A 6715-nucleotide genomic window follows, 5' to 3' on the forward strand; every position below is an offset into this window, starting at 1 on the left:
GGGAAGGCAAGCTATTTGGAGAGGGCGTGTAAGTGACTAAAAACCGTATTTTCAATTATGCTGAAATTAATGTTTTCCTCTTCTTCATCCCCCTACAGTTTGTAAGAGGCTTTCAGTACTGCTTAGGAAAATGAATTCCCTGAGAACCCTTTCCTAGGCAGGCATGGGAAGCTGGTGGCCATCTGGCCCTAGTCTGTCCTTGCCATTGCAAAGTGGAGGTGGTAGGACTGAGCATGCTTTAATCTTCTTTCTCTGGGGGCAGAGACCAAACCCAGTAAACGAGAAAGAGCCCACATTGCATCCACACTGCAAGGAAGGAAAAATATTCATCTAGTTTCTGGAGTTTCCCTTTAGAAAAACAATCTTTCTGGGTTGTGGAGTGTTTTAATTTAGCCTTTAATTAAGCTGACAGGGTGACTAGGCTACAGAGAAATAAGAGTACATGTTACGGGCAGTTTTTGCTGGCCATGTTAGCCTCCGTTAGCTGCAAAGAATAAATATTTTTTGTATGGCGTAACATCATCCCCTCCTTTTCCTCCAGGTTTTTATTAAATTCTAAGGATGCTTCAGCCAGCTAGTTATGGCACTAATAAGTGGTGCTTTAGGAAGGGCTGATAAGAAGGCAAATCTGGCTTTTGCTACTTTTTATTTATTTTCTGGTGTGGAGTTAGCATCACAGATGTCCTCAAAAGTACAGAATTTGCTTCCTTAAAGATTTTAACTTGGAAGAGAACGTTGAAAGCTGGGCTTTGCTACACTGGGAATATTGCTGCTTTTCAGTTTGGCAGGCAATGGAGCATATAAACACTGCTATGACAGACCTGCCTTTATTTTACTGCATGGCCTTTTTTCTCTCACCCCTAAGAGATGACATGCAGGCACCCTTGTGCATCACACTGATATCCTCGTGCACAGGTAAGGTAAAACCTCAAGTGTCCTTGATACCCTGCCCGGTGGGTGAGGGTGCTGTGGTGATGACCTCCTGGGATGCAGGCTGACCTGCCACAGGGTGAGATGCTCATCTTGTCTAAACCATGTTGCTAAGGGCTCAGGGTGAGAGGTGAGAGGGCTACTTGGACCCTCAGGTCTCACGTGGGGTCACATCTCTTCTTGCCTGGCCCTGAGCTGTTTCTACCATCCCCCTGCTGTGCTGTGCGTCAGCCCAGAGCAAAGAGTGTTTGCAGCGTGTTGCTCACTATTCTCTTGTGACCTGAGTAATACACATAGGAAGGGGGTGAGCTGGTCTCATTGAGCTCCCTTTGATCTCCTGGCACTTGAATGCTGTGAAATTTTATAGAATCACAGAATGGTTTGGGTTGGAAGGGACCTTAAAGCTCACCCAGTTCCAACCCCCTGCCATGGGCAGGGACACCTTCCACTAGACCAGGTTGCTCCAAGCCCCATCCAACCTGGGCTTGCACACTGCCAGAGATGGGGCAGCCACAGCTTCTTTGGGCAGCCTGTGCCAGTGCCTCGCCACCCTCACAAGGAAGAACTTCTTCCTTATATCTAAACTAAATTTCCCCTCTGCCAGTTTAAAACTATTCCCCCTCATCCTAGTCCTACCTGCCCCTGTAAAAAGGTCCTCTCCAGATTTCTTGTAGGTCCCTTTAGGCACTCAGAGCTGCTCTAAGGTCTCTCCAGAGTCTTCTCTTCTCCAGGCTGAGCAACCCCAACTCTCTCAGCCTGTCTCCATAGCAGAGGTGCTCCAAATTTGGAAGTAATCACTACCACTACCCAGATGCAAATCTAACAAGTGGTCCTGCCCATCCAGTAAAGCCTTGGATGGGACTTGTGTGCTTGAATTCCATCCCCTTGCATGTCTGAAATAATTGATTTCTTCAGCAGCTCTGCTCCCCTCTTGGTGGAGCAGGAGACAGGCACTGAATCCCTCAGTATGACACTTGCAGATCTGGTGATAAAGTGCAGTGGCTCTCGTAGTTTTATTGTTTATCAGGATGCAGGCAAAATCCTTGATCTAATGTAAACTCTGTGGCTTTTTGAGGTGCATGTAAGGACAGAAACTACTCATATTGTGGTTTTACTGCAATTTGTCTCTGTTCTCATAGTAGCTACTTAGCAAAATTTTCCTATTCCACTTTCATTAGTGTACAAGAGCTGCAGGAGCACTTTCTGCAATAGTGCAATGAGCCATGCAACCTCTGAACTCATCTTCTCCTTCCTATTTAATCTTGGTAAGAGCACAGCAGAGCCCCAGGCTGTGGGCTGGAAGGATGTTCCCCACGTGAAGGGGGAGCTGAAGGGTGCCTGGCAGCACCAGGTTTTATGCCTTGTCTTTTCATAGTGGGGATCTCTTGCAGAGGAAAAAGAGACTGAGGGTATATGAAATAGGGTGATGGCTTGAAATCATCTCACTGTGGTCTGTAGGGTTCTGTTAAACCAAAAGAGAAATGGAAAGAGCAGCTCTGTGTTGGATGACCTCATAGCAGCCTTCCAGTATCTGAAGGGGACCTACAAGGATGCTGAAAAGGGACTCTTCATTAGGGACTGCAGCTATAGGACAAGGTGTAATGGGTTCAAACTTAAACAGGGAAGCTCAGGTTAGATAAAGGAAGAAGCTCTTTACTGTGAGGGCAGTAAGGCATTGGCACAGGTTGCCCAGAGAAGCTGTGGCTGCCCATCCGTGGCAGTGTTCAAGGCCAGGGAGTCTTGGGAGTCCGTGGGAGTCTTGGGATGACATGGTTTAGTGTGAGGTGTCCCTGCCCGTGGGAGGGGTTAGAACTAGATGATCTTAAGGTCCTTTCCAACCCAAATCATTCTCTGATCCTTTGAATATCAGTTACTGCTTTTACAAAATGTGCTTAGAAAGGCCTGGAAAATAATGTGTAGGGAGAAAGCCAGGAGACACGACTGAAAAATGGCAATTGCTTTTTGTAAAAGAGTCAAAGGAAATGGAACAGTATTAATTTTGTTTGGAATTTATAATCAAAGGGAAAGTTACCGTTTTGATTGGAGATGGAAAATTGCCTGATTATCTTCACTTTTTCTGTGCCTGCATAGGGAAGTGTTTCTCTGCTGGTGAGGTGAAGGAAAATATAAAAAAGAGATAATGGAAAGAGGAATAAAAAATGCTGCTTTTGTTTCCACTTTATGTTCTGCTACTGGCATTAGCAAACAATACTGTTGCTATTCAGAGCTGTTCTCCTGTATGTGTGAGGTCTCCCTGCATGTGACAGCAATGCACAGACTTTGGCAACTGCAAATCCGGATTATTTCTTTGCTTTTCTGTGACTTCTTCAGCTCTGCCTGGCTTCAGTCTGTTGGCTGTTTATTTCAGCCTCCTTATCTGTGAAATGGGACAATTCCTGTTTGTTTTCTAGAGGGTGTGGGAAGGTTGAGGATTTTTCTCTTTTTGACGTGTCCAAAACCAAAAGGGTCTCGAAGGTTTTCTCTTACTCAGTTTGGAGAAGGAGGGATGAAAGGCACGAGCATCAGGGGTAATGTGAAATGCTGAATCTTGGTGAGGATCTTTTCTGAGCTGGCTTCTGTAGACCTGTCTGGCAATTCAGTCACTGAAAAGGAAAATGAGGCAGAAACCCTGAGCCCACAGCTTGACCGTTTGTGGTGAATATATTTTATTTATTTCTTGCAGCTTTCTAATGGCAGTATAACCCCGCCTCTGCTGCCAGCATCTTGAGGCCTTCTGGAAGGAGCTGGGAGATGTCATGCAACCGGCTGTGAGTTAGAGGAGAGTGGAGCGGTGCAGAGGGACAAACAGCATCAGCCGGCGAGTGCTGGTGTGCCCTTGCTGTGTGCTCATGCAGGGCTGCCTGCTTTCTGTGCTGAGCAGGGCTGAGAGACCCTGCCAGCCCTGTGCTCCTGCTCCAGCACTCCTCCTGTAGATTTTCATCCGTTTCTTAAAGCCCACCCACAGGCTCAGCTGGGCTTTGGAAGCCAAAATGTGAGCAAACATCAAGCTTCCCGATCCCTTCAAGGCAGAATCAATCCCGTGAAGTGGAAGCTTTTATTTTTTTCAGAGGAGTTGCCCATACCCATCAAACTCCTTGGCACCAGGTCACCTGGAAGGTGAAGGGGTGCAATCACCGTACTTGCATGCAACACCTCCAGTCTTGCCTTGCGAATCACGGAGGTGACGTTTCCCCCAGCCTACATGTGTGTGTAAGGACAGCCCAGCAAGGGTGTCCCTTTCCCCGATGTGTGAAAGACTGATAAAAGCCATTATTGTTGTTTTTGTTTTTGTTTTTTTTCCCCTTCCAGGGGCTGTCACAATCTGTGTGAGGGTGGAAGAGCATTGCTCAAACAAGCCTCAGTTCTTGCAAACCACTGGAAGCTGGCTGAGTAGCACAGAGGAGGAAAGAAAGTATTAAGAAGGTATTTCTTTTTGTAGCAGTACGTGAGCAGAGAACTGCTGAAGACATGGGAGTGCAGGAGCAGCCTTGCTCTGACTCAAGCACAGGCACTGAGAGCAGAGCTGATGGTGGTACTTTTGCTCTCGGCTTAAAATGCTGCCTCCTGGATGCAGAATGCTTGAAACCCCCAGGCTAAATAAGAAAAATGGTCAATAAATAATGCATATATGGCGGAGCATTCCTTTAACCAGTTCTCACCTCACACTCCACTAGGCTGAGCTGGTCCCACCTCATCTCATGAGATGGGCTTTTCCTCTGCCTGAGTCTTCTCCTAAGTTACAAGTGATAGGACAAGAGGTAATGGCCTCAAGCTGTGCTGGGGAGGTTTAGATTGCATATTGGGAACAATTTCTTCACAGATAGGGTGATCAGGCATTGGAACAGCTGCCCAGGGAAGTGGTGGAGTTACTGTTCCTGGAAGTGTCCAAAGAAACGTGTAGATGAGGCCCCCAGGGATATGATTTAGTGATGGACTTGGCAGTGCTGGGGTAATGGTTGGACTTGATGATCTTAAAGGTCTTTCCCAGCCTAGCTGGTTCTATGATTCTTGTGCTTGCCAAGCCTTAGCCGGGTACCTGAGCTTCCACATCTCCCCTGAGCGGTAGCTGTTGGGAGCAGGAGGTGTCTGGGCTGTTCTGGGCATGGGATGCTCCAGTGGCCCCTGGAGATGGTGGCTTAGCAGACAGAGGTGGGGAGGAGATAAAGACAGGCCATGTTTTTCCCAGGCTGTTTACTTTCCAGCATGCAGCCTTTTTAAGCTGCTCTTATGTTTCCAAATGCTGCAGCATGCTTGATTAGAGCCTGGTTAGCATGAACTGCTAGATGTTGGAAACTAAAAGGGTTTGCTTTTGTTTCAGTGATGTCTGGAGAATTTGGGAAGCTGTTCAGGGCTTGCTCCCTTTCAAGAGCAAGGACGAGCCTTCCGTGGTTGCATCCCCCTCCCTTGACTCCCCTCTCACAGAAAGTCACTGAGTTTTTAGCATGTCCTTCATGGAAATAGCTCCTTAATATCAGTTGAGCTTTTTTCAGATCTCTCTGTCTCTTGGTGTTTCTCTGTTCCCTTATCTTGTTTATGAAACTGTATTATGTGAGACAAAACTCATTTGTTGGTGAGGAAGGGACATTGTACTCAGTGGGATATTTACTGTGTACCTGAGGTATAATCTATCCTCTGCAGTGATACGGACTCCAAAATGAATGGGTATTTATTTATAATAATATAGCAGACAGTCCATAGGGAGGTGTCAGCTTGTTTGTAATCAATCTGTGCAATGCTCTCGTTGCAGCACAATAACACTTTGCATTAAGTGATGAATTGGTTTAGTCTTCTTATTCTGACTGTCATTTTTCCTCACTGAAGACGCATTGCCTCCATTATGTGACCCTTGTAGCTGAGTACCATGTATCCATGGGTGCTTAAAAGTGAGTGGTGAGATCATGTGTATTCCCGTGTAGAAAGGGAAGAGAGCAGCCCCCCAACACCCGTGCTGTTGATTATAGGGAATAATGGGTTCCAAATAGGTGGCTGGGTGCAGCGTGAGCCACGCTTGCAGTGAGGTAAGCAATGATTTATTCTGCTGAAGTGGGTCATTATTGAACCAACATTGTATTTCTGGATTGATTTCAACTCAAACCCTGATGACAGAGTGGATGTTATACTGCTGGAGAAATAGACCGTCCATGATAGCAAACAAGCTCGGTATGTTTTTAAAAGAGACATTCTTGGTACGTTGGTGAAAACAGCAATAAAACCTCTATTAAAAGAACTGAATTTGGGTGCTACAGAGATGCAATCAATATGCCTGTGTCAGAAATGTACGGCTGTTACCATCAAAGAGGAAAACCTACCCATTGCTCAGTAGCTCATGAGTGAGTTGCCAGGAAAATAACAACCTGCTTTATGAAAGATATTGTAGAAAATGCAGTCATATAGTCATAGTTGCAGGCTGTCTTGGCTGGGGTCTGGATGCTTCACAAGGTGATGCTGCCTGGAGAAGGAGGGCTGAACTGTGGGTGCCAGCAGGGCTGTGGCATGGGGAAAGTGGGGCCGGTTTTTTTTTGGTCCTGTGTCCATCCCTCCCATGCTTCTCCAAAGCCCAAGACACCCTGTGGGCTGTTGCTGTCAGGTCATTTGCCTGGATCACTTGTCCAACAGGTCTGTACCTCCAAGATGTCCTTTAATGCAGTAGGTTGGGCTGCCCATGTGCACCTAGGGTTGTCCTGCACATGAATAGGCTTGAGGGCTGAGAGGCTCTTAAAAGCAACAGGAGGAGAAAACAGGTCCATGTTTTTAATCTTCCTGTTCCCTTGTGATACATAAAGAA

General features: G+C 46.5%; 1 long non-coding RNA gene across 1 annotated transcript; it reads left to right on the top strand.

Annotated features, from left to right (window-relative positions):
- The first annotated feature begins 502 nt into the window (after positions 1-502).
- LOC133275700 (uncharacterized) lies at positions 503-4674 on the top strand. The gene is made up of 3 exons (XR_009745660.1): positions 503-915; positions 3614-4136; positions 4240-4674. It is a non-coding gene; the product is annotated as an uncharacterized LOC133275700 (long non-coding RNA).
- The last annotated feature ends 2041 nt before the right edge of the window (positions 4675-6715 follow it).

Source organism: Pezoporus flaviventris, unplaced genomic scaffold (genome assembly GCF_033815535.1).
Source record: "Pezoporus flaviventris isolate CSIRO_AGI_PZ_B2104156 unplaced genomic scaffold, CSIRO_AGI_Pfla_v1 ptg000002l, whole genome shotgun sequence".
NCBI lineage: Eukaryota > Metazoa > Chordata > Aves > Psittaciformes > Psittacidae > Pezoporus > Pezoporus flaviventris.